Source organism: Enoplosus armatus, chromosome 19, assembly GCF_043641665.1.
Source record: "Enoplosus armatus isolate fEnoArm2 chromosome 19, fEnoArm2.hap1, whole genome shotgun sequence".
Lineage (NCBI taxonomy): Eukaryota > Metazoa > Chordata > Actinopteri > Centrarchiformes > Enoplosidae > Enoplosus > Enoplosus armatus.
The window spans coordinates 6120819-6144586 of record NC_092198.1 but is presented as its reverse complement, the minus strand read 5'-3'; positions in this window follow the sequence as shown (position 1 = coordinate 6144586).

Sequence of the window (23768 nt, the reverse complement as noted above, 5' to 3'; positions counted from 1 at the left end):
TACATTCATTTTGAGACATTAGTATAATTACTGCAATCAGATGAGACCGCTGATGAGGGGATTGGCAGCCAGCTTTATTTGAAAGCATTTCGCTTTGTGTGAAAAAGCACTTCCGAATGCTTATCCTCTTAAGCGAAATGCAAAACAAACATGGAGCGCTGCCAGGTAGGGCAGAGGGAGGGGGCACATTTATTAGCATTCTCCATGTGGCGGGAAGCAACAGGGTGTGCGGGAAATCTACTTCTGATTGGATAAGCATTATCTGACAGCACAAGACTAGTGTGAGCCCCTCATTTTGTTGGTTTTCCATTGGATTGTTTGTTTAGAATATTTAAACCAGTGTGTATAATATAACTAGCATTCAGGATGAATTGCAAGCCATAAAAGTGTAATTTATCTTTGCTCATCGACCATCAAGGCCATTGCAAATGGAAAGTTGTGGCGCACGACTCTCAAAAGTTTGGACTGATTTTGTCGGAGTTTCCCAGCTCCAGCAGAATTAACCAGAGCAAGTGATGCTGGACAGCTGCTCGGCTTACATCACACAAAAAGGCTATGAGCCGTGACTTTCGCGAGGGAAAAGCCTGAAGCTAATTCATGCAAATCAAGAAATCTGAAATTCATAAGTCATACCTGATAATTGGCCGAATGCTAAGCCTCTTCACCAATTACTCATTTTTGTACTGAGAAAGGGGTCACACAAGGAGAATGGACGGCGAGACACACACACACAGGTTTACCTCAGAGCCGACTCCCACGGTGACTGGCTGATGCTCATTTCCAACTCTCTGCTTTGTTTGAGAGAAAAAAAGGTTTTTATTTCAGAACGTCTTTTTATGTCTAATTAAATACAAAATGAATTGTTTGCTATATATATTAAAAGTGTATTCTCATACATAATCACAGAGTTTGAGATACAGTGTAGATGGATGTTTCTCTTGTTCTCAACCAATTATATTTCAAAATAAAGGCCTGTTTTATTGTCATGCTCACAGAAGTAAATGATGTGGATCATTTTTAACAGGCTCAGAAAACATTTAAATCCGGTTCTGTAGCTGTCCAGCGTTAGCCTCTGCATTAAAAGATACAACCCTTTTGTAACCCTCTTTCAATCTGGATCTGGAGTTTGTGCCGTTAAGAGTAAAGGCTGACAAGGGCCGAATTTAGAATGACATCAGTCATGATGACATCTTACATGAAGCCTAGCCCATTCATGACTAATTTTAAAACATCATAGGTCTCATTTTTATTGCTCTGCCTTTGAAGCTGCGCAGCAGGTCTTTGAAAATAGACCTACACTGTGTTTTTTATGGAGTATTTGTGCACTGTAGGCATGGCAACATGGGACATTGGTTATCTTTGGTGTTTTTTAAATGTGCTTTACTAACTAAATCTGCTGTAATTGTACTGACAAAGTAAAAGTAGCCAACTTTTGACAGTAGACACTTTTGAATCCAGGTCCTGTAGCCTTTGATTTGATTTTGATGTGCACCCTCTTATGTTATCTGACCTCCTACCTGTGTTGGAAAGTATAAGTACATTTATGTAGTGCTGTACTTAAGTACAATTTTGATGTTCTTGAGTATTTCCATTTCATGCTACTTTTTTATATTTCTACTTCAGATGAAAATATTGTACTTTTTACTCAACTGTATTTACCTGGCAGCTGCAGTTATTGGGTACTTTGCAGATTTTACATTAAAGATTAAAGCGGATGTAATGTGAAAGGGATCGCTCAAAGTGATGAGCCTACAGAAAATGATCACCTGACTCTGCAGCCCCCCTCAGCTGTACAGAGCTTTGTAGTGAGTTTCAGCTCATTGTTTAACTGTCTCACTTTGTAGCGTTGTTTTAGGCTGCAGCAGGCAGCAGTTTTCAGCTGAAAAGCTCTAAAAATCCACTGTACACTACCTGCTCAGCAGCAAATATCATACAGACACAGTTAGCAACTAGCAAGTGAACATAGTGGAGCATTTAGCAGCTAAACAGCAGGAGTTGGGAGAAACCAAAAACAGAACTAGAGTGTTTATTCAGGTGGACAGAAACACGACTCCAAGCAAAATCGATGTATTTTTGTATTTGAAAGGACGACAGTGTTCAACAGTGTCACGTCAACAAACTTAAGCTAAATCTGGACAGAAAGAGGGAATAAAAAGCTCTTCTTGATCAATTCCATGGCCGATTGTATCCTCGTTTTTTATCCTCTACTGCACACAGCGCTTCCATCTTTTTCAACAGCTAAAAGAAGATTTTTGCTTTATAAACAATATCAGATCATAGAATTGTCAAATGCTGACGTTTACTGTGGACTGATTTAAGTAACGTATTTAAATGAATCTAAATGTTAGCTGTCAGGAAAATATCTGACACAAATATACAGCTTTAATAATCAACATTTTCATTTGTCTCCTTGCCCAAAATGCACTGCACATAAATGGTCGGGAGGAATGAGGGATGATGGGAGAGAGCGTCTTGTGTGTAAGTCGAGTCTTACCAACAATAATGCAGAGGAAGTAAAAATAATTGTGCTTTTTCTTTAGCTTGTAGAAAGAAAGAAACAACTGTTATTTGTCATCAATCATATTTGGAACAATTTCAAAGATGGAGACTTTTCATCTTTATTTCTCTCAAAAACTGGAGATGAAAGACGAGACTTTTCATCTCAGGTTGTACTGAAGCATCAAAGAGGTATTTCATAGCGGGACACCTCTCCCTCCATCAATCTGTTGGCTGTCTGTCAGCATTTTTTCCCTTTTAACTAGCCTTTCTACGCATCTGTGTTGTCATATGGGTTTTTAGAATAAATGAAAGCAGAAGTGCTACAGATGGAATATGCGACACACAGAGGATAGATCTGACCTAGAGGAAATCAGCAGATTTGTTATTGACATGCTGGTTTGTTAAATCCTTTATAGTTGCGTATGAAGCAGCATTTGCAGGTTAACTAGGGCAAACCAAGACTGCGCCATTCAAGGCCCCAGTATCAGCCCAAGGCCGTGGTGACAGATTCTTGTCCTTTTGGATCTCAGCTCACAAAGACCAATTCCATTACCATGTCCACATCCAATCAACAAACACACCTTTAAGCAGCCAACATCAACATGATATGATTCGGACTTGATGTAATACAATTCATTGTGATAATGTGATATAATACAATGTAATGTGATAGTGAAGGCTTGCATTGTATTACTAATAATAGTAAAAAATTAAAAAAAAAGACTGCTGTGAACCATCAGGACTGCAGCAGCAATTTGCAAATCCATTACGCTCTGATTCCATAACACAAAAGCAATTTGACTTTCTTTATTGATACCATGTAGGTAATGATAAATTGTGAACCAAACCATATGTTGCTGTAGAGTAAACTGACAGAAGTCCCTTGTAGTCTACGTTGAGGATTTTTTAGGACATTAATCAGCGTATCTCCAGAGGACCGCACTGAGTATAAACACCCCGCCTCTGAATCTCCGCTCTGACGTCTCTTTCAGCAGCGAGGCCCTGAATGCTGATGTGTTTTATTTAAGTGACAGGCCAGGGACATGTGACGTGTGTGTGTGTGTGTGTGTGTGTGTGTGTGTGTGAGCCTTCGACATTGACAGGGAGAGACGAGGACTGAGGAAGATGAGAAAGAAATGAGAGAAATCCACAATAAGAGAGAATCCGCCACAAACTGAGAGATACATGTCATATCTGGGTTTACACAATGAAGGTGGGATTTCTTCTTCTACGATTTGCTCCCAACCTTTTGATGACGCAGTTTGAAGGAATGTGGAGTCCTAACTTAAACAAGAAGCCAGGTGCATCGGTTCAGAAAAGTGAATCATTGCACTTCTTTTGATGTTGGTTAAAGTTTTCCAGAATATTCTAAACACCACTGTACAAGTGGAATAAACAAGTCCTCCAACTTCACAATTGTTGTCATGCTTTGAACAACAACCATGATGACTGTCGTATGGAAACAGGAAGCTAACAGCAGTCCCCGGTGTTAAAGTCTGATGCTTTGTTGAACCAACCATTCATGCGGCTGTCATAAATATTTCGACCAATAGAGCGCTTTATCACTTGAACGTAAACATATGTCGTTTTAGCACGCTGTTAATTATGGCTTCTGTCACGATCACAGATTTGATAGAATATTTAGAATAATACAATAGTTATTTGACTCTTTGGGAAATACACTTGTCCCCTTTCTTGCTGGAACTGAGATAAGAGAGGGGACAATTAGCTTAGCTTAGCTTAAAAACAGGAAGCAGAGGGAAACAGCTAGCCTGGCTCACCTCTAAAGCTCACTTTAACACATTGCAGTTTGTTTATTTAAGCCGTTCACAGGCAGAAAATGCAACAAGAGGGTGCAGGGACTTAAAAGGAATCTCGGTGTCACAGTGATGTAACCAGCAAAGACTTCAGGAAGTCACTGTACACGGTGAGAAGTTGTTCCAGCTCATATTGTTCCCCATAAAACCGACCAACAACTTGTCGTTGGAGTGAGCCATGCTTTCAGATTTTATGCTAAGCTCAACTAATTGTCTCCTGGCACGAGCTTCATACTTGTGGACGGATATGAGAGTGGTTTCTCATCTAATTCTCAGCAAGAAACAAACATGTTCTCCAAACTCTGATGTTTACTGTGATTGGCATATTGTTTGTTTCCAAAGCTATGACATCAAACATAAGTATACATTTACACTGAACAGTCCAGCAGGATCAGCTGTGTCCAACATGACAACTGTGTCCTGTCCAAACACAAGACAGAGCTCACTCCCATAAATTCCGACATTATCAAAGCTGTAACACTGCCAAACAGCCCTTACCTTTTCTCCATTTTATTTTTAAGATATAGCTTCACCTCGTGTCATTTTTTACAACCCAATACAAGGTGCTCAGCAACCAATCCCAATTCCTGACACAATTACCCCCTCGGACCCTCCATGCCTCTGGTCCCGTCTTCAGAATTGTGTGAACCCTTCAGGCCAGACGGCATCAATAAGTGCCTGACAGGCCTTGGAGGAATCCCATTGCCAGACAGTAGTGGCAAGATAAAAGACAAATGAAGAATAATTGACTCACAGCTCTCGGCCAAAGGGATTAGTATGACTGAACTCTCGGGATCTCTTCCACTTTCTCTCTCTCAATCTCTGTCTGTCTCGCTCTCTCCCCATCTGTCTCCCGGTCTGGCTCGCTGTTCTGTTTCGCGTGGCACCACGAGCACCACCCCAGACCCACACTGTCCATTAATACCCGGCAGAAAGGAAAAAGTTATTAAAGACATCAATAAACGTCATTAGAATCCGAAGGGAAGTAAGTGACCTCATTTGAAATGGCAACTCAGAGTTTGCCCAGGGACTGAACTGTGCCTCTTCTAATATTGAATCACTTTTTTTGTTCTCCTCTCTTCTTCATAGGCGCCACAGTCACTTCAAGAAGGGATGCAGGCAAAATGAGAATATGAAAAAAGACATTTGACACAAACAAACATAATTCAAGGTACTCGAAGTTTCTCTTGTATACACATTGTTATGCAGAACACAGTGATACTTTTGTCTGTCTTTGAAGCAGCTCATTATTTTCAAGGGTTTATGGAATCCAACCATCTCTCCAGTCAGTCAGATCAATGGTACGTCTATTATTTGCAGAATCTGCTGTGTCATATTAAGATGTTTTTGTTCCTGTCGTGGAAAGACTGTTACATAACAAGCCAACTGTGATTGGAAGTGTAACCCTGGATGACTGTGAACTTTTTTAAACCCTGATGAGTTGTTATTATTTCTTCTTGCAGCACAGCAGTTGGCAGTAATTGGGGAAGAAGAGTTAAAGAAAAGCGATGGGATGAACATGGGAAATATTACGGATTTTATTACTGGAATGGGAACTTGTGCGTTAAATGAGAAGGTTGATACCTCTCTCGTGTCTGTACCCTAAATACAAAGTTACAGCCAGCAGCCAGTTAGCTTAGCTTATATAAAGATTTGAAACAGAGAGAAACAGCTAGCATGTTGTATAAAAGTAACAAAATCCACCTCACAGCACCTCTTAGGCCCACTAATTAACACATTATCTCGTTTTTTAAATCCGTACAAAAAAAGTAACTAACTCTCGGCAAGAGAACGAATGAGGATATTTCCCAAAATGTCAAACCATCCCTTTAATGGTAGGCCTTTTGCACTGACGTAACTTAACAACCCTTAACCTACGCAGTGGGAAAACTATCTTAACACTGGAAACATTGCTAGATTGTGTATGTTTTTCTGTTTTTAGTATATTACATGTAGTTAAACTAGTAGCTTTCTCCCCAACACTGTGCAAACATTTTACAGAGACATGCATTGTAAGGCAGCAAAAAACACATGTCGGACATACTGAATCAAAATATCTCACGCCCTGCTTCATTTAGGTTGTGTTTCTGCTGCAATTTGGATTTAGTATCATCTCCTGAGCAGTGCCCAAATACAGTTCCAGGAACGCATCCCCTAACAGGCGGAGAACAGTGGAAACAGAAGCAGAACCTGTGACCAATGGCTACATGTTAAGCTACGGTCTGTTAAGCTCCGACAGAGGACAAGTCCTTTATGTAATAATGACTGCCTTGGTTGGTGATGTTGTCCTTGGTGTAATCAGATTCCCAAATAACAATTAACACTCAGTCCACCTTGGGCCTGGTTGCTAATCCACCCCTCGTATCCCTAGATCCTCATCATGATGTTTTCTTTAATATAATAATTTATTATAATTTAATTTAATATAAACACTGGATGTGGACTTGCCACACTTATCCAGACCTTTATTGGGGTGAATGTAGTCTGGCTCACAGGATGTAGGCTGTTAGTACAAGTCTGCCATTGGCCGACTTTTTTAGTTGGAATTCTCCTCCCCTTCCACTATCTGCGTGTTACCGTTTTGTAAGGGCACCGACGCTGCATCCCGGGCTTAGTGCCATTTAGTGGTTTGAGAAATACAAACAAGCCACAGCGTTTTTTTTTCACCTATACCAGACTGATAATTGGTTCATCCACAGCGCTAAAACCAAATGTGGAGAGGAGGTCTGGCCATGCGAAGGTATATGTGATCATTCCCTGGTTTACTGTGTTGTAATATTCTTCATGGGGGCAGATGGTGGCAGTGACTTCTTGAGCTCCACCTCCCTCATCGCTATGGCATCCTATTTCCATCCATCTATCTATGCACTGATCTATGGTCCATTCACCCATCCACCCGCCTATCCATCCAACTACAAACCATTATGGAACATTATCATTTACTCCGGCTCGCTCAACGCTGCCAGTGGCCTCGCGCTGCCCAGTATCCTCCCCTGATCTCCCTTGCTCCCACTACTAAAGACCTGGAAGACCAAGTCCTCTCTCCTGGGTCCATGTAGGCCATCTGTGCTCCAGACAGGATGGAAAAGCAATGTTGAGTCAGTGCCTGCATGCAGGATGTCCAGGGCGACACAGATCAATGCAAGGGGTGGGGATGAGTGAGTAAAATTAACATTGATTGCCAGGAGGCGGCACGATGCCAAAGGGGGCCAAGGCTGCATAACACCCATTGAGGGCCTTGGGGGGCGATGATTGCCAGAGCCGGGAGATTCATTCGTTTATGTGTGCGCGTGAGATAAATACTTCTATATGTGACATCACAAGGCTATAATAAAACTGAATGCATGCAAAATTCTCATTAATGCTGCACCAATTTAAACATTTCTCACAAGTTGTTTTTCTGAGGAGGGCAATAAGCGAGTAGCACTGAGAAGGCTTACATACTTTTTCAATAAGTGTATTTATTTAAAACCTAACGATTCTTTCTATAGCCACTGTGTGCTCCTCTTGATTGGCACATCTCATTATTTCTCCCCCCTGCTGATTCTAAGAACATCACCACAGCTTAAAAAAAAAAAGATCTGAAACCAAAGAAAGGCATAAATTGTGCGAAAGATCTCACTGTTTGAATAGCACAAAATTCAGCTTGAATATGAAAACACTTGACTGATAATTTCCAAATGCATTTGCTGACATTAGCATGAAAATAGAGCACAGTAAAAACCGAGAGCCCTTAAAGGTTTCACATCTATAAAGAACTGCTCAAGCCAGATGCAAAGCAATATGCAGAGAAAGAATTCATTTACAGCTAAACTAACCAGTGAAAATCCAATATATGTCCAATTCTTTCTTCAAAGTGCATATTTATGTCAGTTTTCCCTTGATTCAGTAATTTGAACTATTCACTCAAGACAAGTATTGCCTGTATTCTGTGTTCACTAAGCTGTAATTTCTGGTGTAATTTTGAGTAATAAAAGAGCTATCCAGTCATTTTAAGACACTGTTTGATGGATAAACCCCAGTCGACAGCGCCAATTTAACATCTGACAGTAGTGATGTGTGCCAAAACTGTAAGGGTGCGTTGATAACTAGGCTCCAGCAGATTTAAAGACACTGCAGGCACATACATTTTTTTTGCCTTTGTTGCCTACACTTAAAATAAAAAGTAGTTCGAAGATTCCTTTACTGTTGTACTATATTGTATTCTTTTTGTTTAACCAGAAACAGAAGTTCAAGGAGAAGTCTTGCTCTGAAATCTTGTGAGAGGTGAGTTGTTGCAGGAAGACCACAGTGTTTCTGGTTAAACAAAAAAGATATTACTCTTTAACAAAAAGGTCTTTCTCTGTAGCGATCCTTTGCCATTAAGTTGTAAGACACTTAGCATAACAATGTCACTGACAAAAAAAAGGCACTTTTAGTGGACATACTTTTGACAAGCGCAGTTGCCCGCAAGGATTATGTTGCAGCCATTGTAGCCCCTGAGGCAATATACTGGAACTAAAAAGAAATAGGGCCCAGGTTTAAAAATACCAGAATTTCCCTTTACGAGAGCATGCGAATCTAGTAGGAGTAAAAATGTTGCTTATTTAATTTATATCACGATTTGTAAGTCCTGTTATCCTGTTAATGAAGATAGTAAGGAATCAACAAATTGTTAAATTATACCAATTCAATTCCATAGTTAAAATGATGTAAATGATTAAGCTGTGTATTTAAAGATTCAACAATATGTCACCATGACACAGAGCCCAGTCTCTTTTGGACTCTGCATATTTACGTCCAATGGCAACGTTCAATGAACAGCGCGGGAAGCAGGGTGATAAAATGAAGGGGTGGAGGTCAGCTACGTGGATGGGTACACGACATGTTAAACTTTGACACCTGAGTTTTTGTCTACTTAAGTTTCTCTTGGTAACATTCAATGCCGCTGTAGTCGGACAAACATTAACAGCAAACATTTAAAACACTGTTTGGCAAGTGATTTGCTGTATATTGACTATCATCAACAGTTAGTTAACATTAACTGACTTTTGATTCATTTTAACTTAAGGTCACTTCAAGATGTTTGCCTTACAGTAAATCCCAGAGGAACATTGTCATTGTTGTCTAATGCATTAGTGCGACGTGACAAAAATTGAATGCTGCACTTTGATTGTCCACACTAAAATTCCACAGGAAATTAAAACACTGTTAATGACTTAAAGGCGCAAAAAATAAAACAATATTACACGCTCTGACCCAAGTCGGATGAGCCTTTCCATTTCTTTCTCCACTCAAATATACTGTCACTAACAATCAGAGTGCTGCACCAATCTGCTTTCCTGCCCAGACAAGAAACAACACATAACAGCTGAAGACAATTACGAGTTCCCAACCCAAGGTGTTCCTCGACAGCACAATATATAACACCTTGATTTGATGGTGAATATTCTTCCTTGCTTTTATGTTGAAAGGATTGTGGCTTAATTTAAAATGCAAATTTTTGGATATTTTGCACAGCGATGTGGCGAGCAGACTGTTTCCCAGTAAACAAATTATACAAATGAGATGCACTCCTCATCCAGCTGTGGGAAAACACTGGAGAAAAAAAAGACAGGTGGGTCAGTTTGACTTCACAGTCTTTACACCGAGGTCCTAGAATAACCTGGAGCGATGTTGTTTGTAACCCCTGTCTCTAAGCCAAAGGGCAATCATTTCCTCTGGCTTTTCCTTCTTCCTGTCTTTGAGGACCCTGTAGACTGGCACAGCCTTTGCAGCTCACTTCAATGACAACTCAGAATGGATAAATGCAGAGTGAAAGCTGAGAGACTTCTGCAAAATTGGCTATATTATGGTTCTCCACGAGGAATAACTAGAAAGGCTTTGACATGGCATTATAACTTACTCAACTACGTTAAAATAGTGATATCCCGGCTACTTTGACTCCTGAGAATTATCCTCCAGTTGTCCTTTTTAGGGTTTTATTACTGTGATCAGTCAGGCTGTGTATCAGTGCTGCTGTCGTGAAACATTCTGAGCACATCAACCATGGAGCATGAATACTTTATAAAGGCAATAAACCATGCGTTTATGGTCGCTGCAATTATGGCGAGTCATTCCCCCGTTAAATTTCTTATAATTATCACCATGTCGACAAATTTGTGCTTTCTTTTTTATAGATGAAGAGTGATCCTCAGCTGTGGTGTTTTTATTGAATTTTTAAATGTTGCCAAGCGTGTAGTGTCACGAGGAAGGAAAGAAGAGAAGGAAAAGTGGTCAGATGTTTGTGGGCAGCACGTAGATCAGAGCGAGTGAAGGGAGCTGTTGTGCTATGGTTGTCAGCATCCACACATGGTAGACAGATGATTTAGAAATGTATTGATGCAGACACACGCGAATGGTGAGTTTGAGGTGGAAATTCCCCAAGTGAATTGCTTTTGAGACATGGAAAATGCAATTTGTACTAATATTTACAGTAATTTATGTTGATACCTATTTATATATTTCACTCATCCACATCTTACTGATGCTTACTAAGTAGTTGGTTTCTAGAGGTTTGTAATAATAAACTAGAGAAACATTTCTTTAAAAAAACAAACAAACGTGGGATTGTTGTGTGCACTGATGTTGATTGGCATGTTTTTGATTTTATAATTAATATGAAAAAAAGTCTGACTTATAGATTCAGTGGAAGTGAATGGGGCCTTAAAACACCTTTGCATTTTGCTTTAATACAATATGGTATATAACTGTACATGTACTGTTCTGTACAAACATCCTAATGACCATATGTACAGTAAATCAGTGTGCCAGTCTTCATGTAGAAATCTGAATGGAGTTTATACTGTATACAGATGCTGTGTTATGGGACTGAATGGGCCTCCATAGACTTTCATGCAATGTATAACTACGTGTCATCATAATGATCATATGTACAGATGATCAGCCTGTAAAACCAAGCATTTTTAGATTTGAAGGGAGTTTATACTGTATACAAATGTAGTTATAAATACGATGGGAGTGAATGGGCGTCCATAGATGTTAATGCATTATAGAACAATTAACATTAACTGCACATGTCATTGTAATGAGCTTATGTATAGTTTATCAGTGTACAATAATGGTAACTTTGAAAGGAGTTTGTACTCTATACAATAAATAAGATATAAGATGTCTATGGGGACAGCCCTTAACTATTAACCATCAAATGCAAGTAAAACTGTTATCAATAAGAAAAGTCATCTTGGTAGCATTAAAACTGTAGGAGGAAGATGCAAATAAAAGGTGTTTTTTAAAAGTCGTGTGTTTAGGAATAGCTTGTTAAATATACAGAAGTGTGCAAATTTTATGAAAACGCAGGAGCCTACATTCAATTACACATGCATAATGTATGAACAGTATATGTAGCATAAGCAACTTCCAAGTTACAGGTGTGCAGCCACCATAATTTAGAACAGTAAACAAACATTTTACTGCTCCTCTGTAGTTCAGCAAGAGAATAGAGCAGAACACAGAATGTTGTTTGCTTTATGAAAGTCTCATTATAAACATTCCCATTCAGTAAACATACAGCTTTAAATTATATAAAACAGATTATCCTAATGTCACTATTTAACAGGCTTAGTACTGAGGATTAAATTAGTCTGAAATGCATAAAGATATGGTTTAATACATACAGCCTTTATTTGTAATACTAATGCCATGCTATAGCTTCTTCATCAGTCAGATATGAGATATTCAAGGATACCTTTCACTAACGCATACTAAAAAGGACATGTTATAATGCTAACATTGTTGACAAGATTCTTGAGGTGAGCACAGCCTGACCCCAACCTCGAAGACAGTATTATCAGCTCTCATGGCCGTACCATTGGTGCTCAGTCTGGTTAGCAAGGACAGGCTAATGAACAGGACGGAAGCTTTTGAGACTCTAAGTTTATACAAGTTAATTAACCTGCAACAGAATTTAAGGGTTGATCAGTTTGAAACATTGCGATCTGATGCTTTCTGTGCTGCATAGGCATGATGAGATATTAAGGGCACATAACACATACGTTAATGGAACTATAAATGGAAGAGCCTTGGTTGTTCACATGAATGGATACAGAAAACTATGCACCGACAGGATGTCTTCCCGGGGTGACCTTGTTCTGAGAGACCTGTTCAAAGCGTCCCTGCGAAGAAAACAACAATTATTGTCATGGGTGGGCGATGAGAGGGAAAGCACCTGGAGAAAATTGCAAATGGGAGACAGAAAAACTCATTATTATGCCAAGTTTTCTGCAAATAAAAAAGAAGTGTTTTGTGATGCTAAGCTTTAGTAACTCCGTTTCCTGCATACCAAGATGATCACACTTGGATAGTGTTCATTTAAGCCCATTTCAGACACAGAGTCCGTTAGATTGACGGCTTCACGTGACAGAGCCATTCAGGATAGAGTTGCAGTGCTCACGGGATGTTTGGCATTTGATAGAACAGAGAGTTGGAAAGTAATGGCATCAAGGAAGAAAAGTGTTCTCGGATCTCTCACAAGCTGCATCAGCGACGGACACTTAAACTTATTTGGCAGTTGAAGCCATAATTAACGACCACAGTGAGCGTGAGGGACGGCAACACTCAAAATGGTCATTGACTTTTATTAGGGGTTCACTACTGTGGATTCCCCATTACATTCTCTCATCAAATTTACCATTTATTAGATAGAAAACCGAATTTATATACACCATACTAGAATTTCTGTTTGCTCACATGCTGTAGAGTTATATTCACAGCACATTCATACTGCAAACACATTTCCATAGACTGATCACACAAGGTCGATCTCCCTGACAACCTAAAACTGTCTCATTGAAAGTATTTTTTGGTTTATTAAACCCTTTCTTCTTGTGCTTAAAAATTAAATGTCGAACTTCTCACAGTAATAATGATTTGATCTGGTCATAAATAACATACACACAGCCCAACACACTTTTCCAAATATTCACAAAACAAGAAAAAAATATCCATCCATATCCATCTGATTGCTGTTTTTTATTTTATTTATCAGTCTTGTGTCTTCTTTAAAGTCGAAAAGAAATCGACTTTATATTTCATATTTGGTTGAAACTGTCATTACCAAAATGAGAAATTAAAATGTTTGGTTACTGTTATTTGATTTCTGGTAAAATATCTGTGTGGGCAAGTAATAAAAATAGTTTGTGATATCAATTCAGTTCCATTGGATGCCAGCAGTTCAATTAGGAGAGACTTATTATGAGAGAACAATTATTTATTGACACATGCAAATAAAGAGAATGTCAAAAGTCTTTGGCGATTAGACCCCATCGTGGCGCCATCGTATTTAAAAGGGAGTTACTGAAGCCATTAGATAGTTAGGATGCCCCCAGATGGAGTCTAGACAGTGGTGGAGGTGAAGGGGGCTGAGATCTGCATGGGATGAGAAGTAGACTAGATGAGCTCGACCCAGACACCGATGTGATGAACTGGAGGTGAATGGGGTGGAGGAGGGTCGCAGCAAATGACAAAACACTGAAATGACAACTGACAGCAAGCAAGAGGAGAACAGATTTAAGTTTTGACAACCACAATATGATTGGCTGATGGAGATCATGGCAAGATCTGGTTGGATAAGAGAGAGAGAGTAACGCCCATAGTCAGCTGAGAGAGAGAGAGAGAGAGAGAGAGAGAAAATGAATGAGACATAAAGATAGATTAGGCTGAGCTTCATTTAACAACTGATAGCTTATGTTAAGTAAAACCGAAATTCTTTGTATAATGCGTGATGAACGAACACTGAGTACAAAGGAGCTGCGAATGACTCAGCAGGTGTTGAAATAACATGAACAAAAAGTTTTGTTTGGTGGGAATTAGTACTAATGTTAGCAAGTTAGGCAAAATTCAAATTTCAAGGCAACTTTAATGTGACAGTTGAGACTTGTGCTGTGTTGTTGTTACCAGGTACAACTTTTTCAAACATTAGCCTGTCATGTAGAATTGCCAGCTTATGTCTGCAATAAAGTGCACGGGTGCTTTAGAGAGCCAGTCCTCTGGTTTGGGGATATTTGGTGGGGGCTCAATGAGGTTCAGACTCAAACAAGGTGAGTAGATTGAGGTGAGTTCGGGTGTCAAAAAAGAAAGAAGAAAACATTTACCTGAGCGAAGGAGTAAGGACTGTTTTTCATAGATCAGGGGGATGTAATGTCGCCGATAGCATCAGGTTAGGGGCACTCACAGATAAACGCACTCGGTCCCATGTGGGAGGATTATGAGTGGAAGGTACAGCCCATTGCTTTCTAATAACATCCTCTAATCTCTTGCTAGCTGCCCTTGAGGCTGTCCACTCAGAAAACATTGCAACTTTTCACCTTCAATAAAGCGCCTCCCTCTCGCTCCTGTCTCACCCTTTGCCAGGGAGGGGAGGGGGTGCGTACCTCTCTCCATCAAAGAGATTGGACAGGGTTGGCCCTCTAGTTGGCTGTAGAGAGAGAAACCCATTTTTATCCCCTACCCTGTCAGCTTGAATTAACTGTACAACCCCAACCTTTCAGCCCAACCTCTGCCCATTACCAGCCGCGACACTGCTGGCATGGTTTGCTATTTTCTCCCAAGGTTCTCTCAGCTCCTACTCTCCCTCAGTACATTATAACCACTCCTTTCCACACAGGACAGCCTTTGAGGGCGCAATCATGAAATGATGAAATCTGCTGTCCTTTTGTGTCAGGTGTTGTAATGGCGGTGCAGGCGGGGTGCATCCATCGATTCTGCGGGACCAACCTTTCATCTCACCTAATGGTTCAACTCAAACTATCCCACCCGACGGCATAATATCCCAGAGCCCTCGGCTTTCAAATTACTTTGGGCTACTTTGTGATTTTCATTCTGAATACTTTCATCCCCTATTACGCTGATCCATCCATCAGAAGTTCAGCCCACTCTCCTTTAAACTCTGTCGTCATTTGTATTCATCACATTTTCAATTTCTCCCACTCTCTCTCCCCATGATGCCGCATAATAGGTTTTGTGCGTATAAGGTGTCGTAGGGTTTCTTTTTCCAATTAGCATGGAATCATTTCTCCAGCACTAATCTCAAGCCCCGCATATAGCCAGCTCCCCCATCTTTGATTTAACGCTTGCCGCGAATCCGGGGGAGGTTGGAGGTGCAGCCATGTTGGAGAATTCCCCCGGCCCACAATGTGTTCACCCCCTGATTGCTCGCCCGCCCAGGTTTAGTGCTGGTTTATGGAGCATGATATGAAATAAACCCTTTTCGGTCCCCCAACAAAGATTGGTGGCGTAACTCGCACTCAACTCGGGGAGCTCCGCGTTCAAGGATGAGGGGTTCTGGAGATGCGTTTACGGCAAGGCTGGAGAGCGGGAAATGACGGGAACGTTAATTTACGAACACGTCTGTTAAGAGAATTGGAGGGCCAGGCAAACAAAAAGCTGGCTGCCACTCCGTGAAGCAGAGGCATGTAGTGCTGATCACCTGAAAGCAGACTCACACTGGGCTTTCCTGGGCCTGGAGAGGGAGCGGAGAGAGCTTGTGTGCTCAGTAGCATTCAATCATCTTCTCAAACCACAGCCTCACATGAACAAAACCCACTGCACTGTATTTGTATTTCATATTAAAACCCCCACAATATAAAGCTTCAAAAACAATTCAACTACAGCCAAAAAAAACCACCTTTGTTTTCCCCACTGATGGTTGACAAACTATGCAAGAGAGGCTATTAGTATGTACAGTGCACTATGTTTATTATCATAGATATCTGAAAAGTAATGAATACATCAATTGTGTCTGGTCATGGAAAACATAGCCGTCTTTCAATACCCAGCTTTAACCACAATCTCTTCATATATGGTTAATAATGAAACCCATTGGGAAAGAAAACATTCAAAATGCAAATTGTTAACCTATCCCACCAGCCTCCTCCAACACCCACACACGCACACACACACACACACACACACAGGCACTGCTCTATTTATCAGGAACACATACCTAGCTTGATTAGATAGGGGACCAGTGGTGAAAAATCAATTTTGGGTGATCCAAACCACTAAAGCAAAAAGACAAAATGCTTATCAATCCATTATTTATTAACTACCTGTCGCTACAGGTAATATTAGGTATAAGGTATTGAGCACTGATTCAGAGATCATATGTATAGTATATTTCCATTATCCATTTAAATAAATAATACATAATAATAACAATAACAACAACAACAATAATAATAATATAGTCCAGTGAAAAATAGTTGCATTTTTAGATTACTTCAAATATTTAAGACATATTAGACTGCAGTAGGAGCTGTTTATGTATGTTGTTTGTTTTGTTTTATTTCGTATTTGAACATTTAATTTCAATTCAATTCAATTCAATTTTATTTATATAGCGCCAAATCACAACAAAGTCATCTCGTGACACTTTACAAAATAGAGCAGGTCTAGGCCGACTCTTTATAATGTTACAGAGACCCAACAGTTCCCACCATGAGCAAGCACTTTGGCGACAGTGGCAAGGAAAAACTTCCTTTTAAGAGGCAGAAACCTCGAGCAGAACCAGACTCTAGGTGGGCGGTCATCTGCTTTGACCGGTTGGGTTTGAGAGAGAGAGAGAGAGAGAGAGAGAGAAAGAGAGGGAGAGAGAGAGAGAGAGAGAGACAGAGACAGAGAGATAGACGTAGAGACACAGATAGACAGACAGACAGACAGACAGACAGACAGGCAGGCAAAGATGTATGGCAGCACTAACAGTAGAAATAGCTGTAATATTAGCTGAGATTAATAATAGCAGCTTTAATAGTAACAGAACTATGACTAAACATAATAACTGTAGTGATGAGAGTCAGGCAGGCCCATGGCGGCAGCAGCACCCAGGTGTACCAGGACCATGATCCACAGCGACCTACGAGTCGACAAAGCACAAAGACACTCCGGGGAAGAAATAAAGTTAGTAACATGCATTGGACTGTGATGCATGTGCAAAGATGAGGAGGGAGAGGAGGAAAGCTCAGTGCATCATGGGAAGTCCCCCAGCAGTGTAGGCCTATAGCAGCATAACTAGGGGGCTGGTCCAGGCAGGCCTGAGCCAGCCCTTAACTATAAGCGTTATCAAAAAGCAAAGTTTTAAGCCTACTCTTAAAAGTAGAGAGTGTGTCTGCCTCCCGGACCCAAACTGGGAGCCGATTCCACAGGAGAGGAGCTTGATAGCTGAAGGCTCTGGCTCCTGTTCTGTATTTAACAGGTATCTTATCTAAAGGACAAAATAAGGTACTTGTCAGATGAGAGTGACATTATTTTATATATTTTTCAATTGTCAATACATTTCCTAAAACAGCTGGACAGTGCAGTTTTTTTTAGCAAACATGACTCAAACAGGGTAAATAGTGCATTTGTTGGGGACTATTGTCAGATGCGGATTAATACAAATTTGGTGCTCTTGTTAGTATTAACAGAAGCAGAACGGTGTATATGTTAGTGAGTCAAAATAAACTAATGTGCCCACATTTATGGTAATGAAGCAAAATGTAATGCAACAGTGTGGCTCATTATGTGTTTTTAATAGTTTTTGAGCTCTATGGCACAGAGGAACAAGCTATATCAGGCTACACAGACAATACTTAATGGTATAAACCCATTGGTGGCTTTGTCTTTGTATAGAATTGTATCAAACATTGCCAGACTTACCCTTTAAGCAACTAATACTTTAACTTAAGAGAAAGACTCTTCACCTGGCTAAAGAAAGCAAGAGTATATGGGATCTAGAACACATAATCCAGCCTGCAGAGTCAAAGTCAAACACTTCGTGTGCTCATCCATCCACTCCAATCTCTGCAGCCCTATTTTTCACTGCAGTGCAAGAACATCACACTAATTCCACCTTGAATACTAACATATATCATTTGTAAGCAGTTTGAATTCATTCATTGCTTAAGATGGCAGTTTAGGTAACTTTAGACACACACACAAGGTTGATCATCTTTCATAATAAACTACTTTGGAGCAGTTTGGAATTGAACATTTCCAGTAAACTTATGTTTAATAAAAAAGGGACCTTTCATGTTTCATGCCTATCTCTACACTGACTGTCTGATAAAGGTAAAATGCTGAAGAAAGTATACATGTACTGTATGTATATATATGTGTGTGTGTGTGTGTGTGTGTGTGTGTACAGCTGTAACATCAGACTGAACTAATCACTTAACAGTAGCATTGAATAAATTCCACTTTCAGTCTCAGTGGCTGGTTCAGGAGCAGTCACTTAGCAACTCCTCCTGACCTTGGCTGCCATGTTAGCATGCATGAGCAACCTGCATCCCTGACGCTTTGATGTGCCGCCGTCTCTCCTTCTCCATCCATGCATGAGCAACTTAAAGATTTCCTGCCCGGGTCAATCACATTGAATTGCGAGCTGATCGACTGTGACAAGCAGGTCTCTCACAGACCAAGTTCACAGGACACCGAGAAAACGCTTCACCTTACCCAGGTGCAGTCACCTTGGCCATGAGCAATGAGCTCGGGGGTTGGCTGAGTAATTCCTTCCGTTGCTCCCAAGACAGCACATCAAAGAGATCTGCATGTAGATTAAAGCCAGAGGCTTGCAGAGACTTTACCCTTAGCCAGTTAACATTCACACCCACAACAGCACTCAGAGAGGATTCAAGGCAGAGGGAAAGGGAACACAGTGAGAGTTCTTTCTTCCATCACTGAAGTAAGTAGAGTAAGCAAGCCATGAGCGAGTCATTAAAAGACCACCTGTTCTGCATCTCTATCTCAGCCTTGAAGGATCATATCCACAGCAAAATATCTAAGACCCATGCAGCATGTATGCACTCAAGCAAACACATCTGAGCACTTGCACACACGCAGGAAACATCCACACACACCATTAGACATATGCCTCTGGTTAAGGTGATGATACACAACATATGGTGCTCAAGAGTCTCCTAAACCCCTTGCAGAGAACACAGAGGAATCCATAGGATTAGTGTATGAGTAGTTCATACATGGAGAATTTTCAGATTCAGGCTTTTGGCAAAGGCTGACAGGCTAACAGCCTGCTTCAGAAGTTTAATTAGTTTTTATGGGGCCAACTTTTTCCAAGTAAGAACGATGACTTAATAATGCAGCCATGTATTAGGTCATTGTTAAATTGTTAATATAGTTGCAGTGATTATCTCCTTCCAGAATTGAGGACATTGTCTCAGTTGATGAGTTGTCAGCAGTTAAAGGACAGATGCACTGAGAGAGAGGGATGGATCATCAAAGATATCACCAGCGTACTCTGTCAGTTCTAATGTGGCGGGCCATTGTCTCACTTGAACAGCAGAGAGAGAAATTTCAAATCTGTCTTAATGTAGTTTCCTGTTTTACTTCATTAGAGAAATCACAGAGCAGGAATAAGATAATAAGATTTACAGGTTGAACTTATGTGAAATAGATTTATTCTTTTTACTTATTGCCATTCGTAATAAGTCCCACCCCGCTTTGTAACTGTTGCTACGCCGCCAACGCTTCCCGTTATCGCGCAGCACATATGCAGTTTAAAATGACAATGGTGGCAGATTGAAACAATAGGTCCTTGATTTCAGACAGGTAGCCAAACCACCTTCTCATTTCTAGCTGGCCAGCTACAAATGATAGCAGATTCTAGCAGTGCTACTTAATTAAGCGTTAGCTTTATGAGCTGGTTGAAAACTCTTGGGCAGTTTCTCCGATGTTTCCCGCAGACTTGTTTTAACTTGACAATCCTGTAAAAGAGGTTTTAAATATGCATATGATGGCTATTTACATTATATACCCAGGTGATGATCCATGTAGAAGACATGGAAATAAAGAAACAGCATTGTTATTGTGTTGTAGGATAGAGCTAGTTAGGCCTAGTATTATGACAACATAATGTTATGAAAAATGATCAGATTCTCATTTTATTCGAACAGACCTGTTTGGTTGCTTAGCATATATTTGGAGAAGCAAGACAGAGATTAGATTTATGTATACTTGTTCATATTTTCAAACAGTATGTTTCATTTTTGACCAGAGAGCAGAGATAACTTGGCAGTTTTTGCAGTAGGGTCTTATAAATAAACATACAGTGCTGCTCCTTTCTGTTTGGGTCTTAAAAGTGAGTCTGTTATCCAGCCAGAGTCTCAAGTATTTATATATTCAACAGTTTCAATTTCAGATTCCTGAAGGTTTTGGATATGGGCAGTAGACTGGATACTCGTAAGTGACCTAGAGGATAGCATACATTTATTTTTCCCAGATTTTAAAAGCCTTTGTTTGATAAGAGTGATCTGAAATGTATGAAAAGCAGATTCAGAGGAAATCCAGTGGCATATAAAATAGTGTCATCTGCATAAAAATGTACATTATAATTTTTATATATATGGTGAATAAAAGAGGACCAAGAATGGATCCTTGTGGTACACCTATACTAGTATTGAAGGGACTTGACTTGGAACTGTTGGAAACTACTACCTGAGTTCTACCTGAGAGTTGGTCATGAAACACATTTTTTTATCTACTCCAATCATACATAGTCTTTCAAATAAAATAGTATGATCGACTGAATCAAATGCTTTCGATGGGTCTGTGAAAAGTGCAGCACAGTGTTGATGATTGTCCAAGGCTTTAACAATATTGTTAAGTACACATAATGCAGCAGTTGTTGTGCTATGACTTGATCTGACTGCTCTGGCTGTAATAAGTTTTTTGACCAGAAAAAATCTCCCTTGAGAATTTACTAGGGACTCCAGGGTTTTTGCTAAGCAGGACAATTTTGAGATTGGTAAATAGTTATTTAACTATGATCGCCACCTATTTGTAAGGGAATAACTAGCAGATTTTTGGAATTTTACCTGAGCATAAATGATAAGTTAAAAATGTGAGCTGGAGGTGCTGCAATTAACTGAGGCGAAGGACGGGAGGATCTTCACTCTTAGATTTGTTAGGGTTTAAACTGACCACCTAACTGTAAACCTCACCTCGACTTACTGATATAAAAGAAAATGTGTTCCAAGAGTGGAAAATATTTGGTGAAGAACCAGCAGATGGAGAGCCAGCACTTAAGGCAGTAGTAGTGAACTGTGTTGAACATATTGCCAGATGAAATGAAAGGATGATTAAAAGCCTCGCACATATTTGATTTGTTTATTATGATTCCATTTTCTAAACAGATTTCAGGGGGGAGTGAGGCAGGGTAATTATTTTTCAAGGATTTGATAATTTTCCAAAACTCAGACGCATTGCCAGAGGTATTTGCAAGTGAGGACAAGTAGAAGTCAGATTTGACTTCTAAGACAGTTATTCCGTCGGTGCCTGAAATTCTGACAGTTAGATGATAGGTAGTTTTGGCTGTCTTCCAAACTGCATATCTAACAGTAAGAGCTTTTGGAAATGCTTGGGGAGAACCAAGGATTAGAACAGTGTTTTACTTGAATAGGGAGCAGGTTTATATAGCATGTTTGTCAAAAATTGTGTAAAAATGATTCAAAGTTGGAGTCAGAAATGTTTTCAGAATTTTCAAGATCAGAGCTTTACAAATCATTTAAAAAACTTTGCTCATTAAAGTGTTTAGAATTCCTATTCTTTACTATGAAAGATTGTTAGTGCGGAGGTTTATTTCTAACACGTGTGTAGAGAGTTGGAAAATTTACCTTTATTTGCAGTTGTATGGAAAATAGACACCCCCTAATTTTTTCCTAGCATATTGTGCTTAATTAACAAGGTAAAGTTTTTATATTGCTTTAGTTTACAGCAGGTGGTACCATCAGTGTGGGCGATGAAGGAAGCACTAAGCTTATGCGCTGGTTGTGCGCATGTCAGAATACCTTTCTTTACTGCTCTACAGGTTCGCAAATATGTCCAAAAATTATTTAGTTATCTGTTCTAGTCACGTGAAATGTTGGAGAAATGTGTCATGAAAGTTGTATGTGAGGAAAATGTTTATAAGAGATATTTTGTCGGTCAGAGTTAGTGTAGTACTCCAAGGCAATGCTAAAGACCAGGAATTATCCCCCACTTGACAGATGTTCAGATGCAAATTCTTGAGTCCATGAACTTGTAAATAAGCAACACCATCCAAGCAAGACTGAGTTTTTTTGTCTGGAAACCGATCTGTGTCCGACTATCGGAAGCGATATCTCAGGTGATATTTCAGACACCATTAGGATGATTCTGAGAGAATTTGGAGGGCTGATGGATCTTTGCAACAGCATTCAAACATTAGACAGATTTTCCTCTTGGGGACAATTATTAAAGGTTAGAATTTCAAAACTTGAAAGGCCACGAGTCTGCTTTTGATGGAACTTAGATGGATGAATCATCTTGTTACAGACAAATGCCAGGGATCCCTGCATTATTTGTAGGACTTGTTGAGACTTGAATGTACAATTTCTGTCATTTAATCACTGATTAAAATGCAGCAATACAAAGACACTCTAAAAAAATACAATATTCAATATGTCAAAAATATTTCCAAAAAGCTTGAAGATGATCTGAAAGTAGCATTAAGTCCGGCCCTCTCCTCCTCAAGACATGCAGGCGAGGACTCCTTGGCACCGTCTTCGGTGATGACACCCGCTCACGCAGGGTTGGGGTCGCATCTGGCTGTGCCTGGATCTGATCTGAGCAATCAGATGGAGCTGGCGAGGCATCACACGGCAGCCTCGGTGCTCAGAGGGAGCGGAGGAGCGGAGAGAGAGGCAGAGAGAGGAGGCACAGTGGGTGAGAGGCGTGCAGATGGTTGATAACGACTCATATATGCTCACCACATTTCCTCCTGTACATCTTATCTCTTAAGTGCGCTCACTGCCTAAATTTCAACTCTTTACTGTCGTCCTCTCTCTTCGATTTGGACTCTAAAGGGATGTACGTTCATGGCGCTCCTTTAGCTGAAGGAGGCTCTTAAAACGGAAAAGTTTTGTCTGTGCTACGTCTCGTGCTTCTAGCAGCATCCCTCATCCTAAAACATCCAGTTAAATGTTCAATCATCACTTATACTCAGTTCAATTAAAGCTTTTAAGGGAATTCCTGCAATTCTGTCAATACAAAGTGTGAATCAGTGCATATATCACCATCAACTACCTTTGTGCAAATATATGGACAAGTTTACATAATCAAGGACCGGATGATCAGGGAATTTCATTGCTGCTTCCCACCAACCTAAATAAATGAATTCATGTGTTCCCTTTAGTATTCATATCAGCCTCTATGGTGATAGAGAGGGGGTGACACGCAACAAGGGCCCCTGTCTGGGATCAAACTTGGGACGTTGCGGTTACATAGACCCCCAACATCCCATATTTTGGCCTTTCTGGTTAAGTGTAATGATGAGTGGCAGCACTGCATGCATTCTTTGTCTACAGTACAAGAAGTAAACAAACATACACACATATATATATATATATATATATATATATATGTGTGTAACCACAGTGATTGTGTGTTGGGCTCTAAGCACTGCCA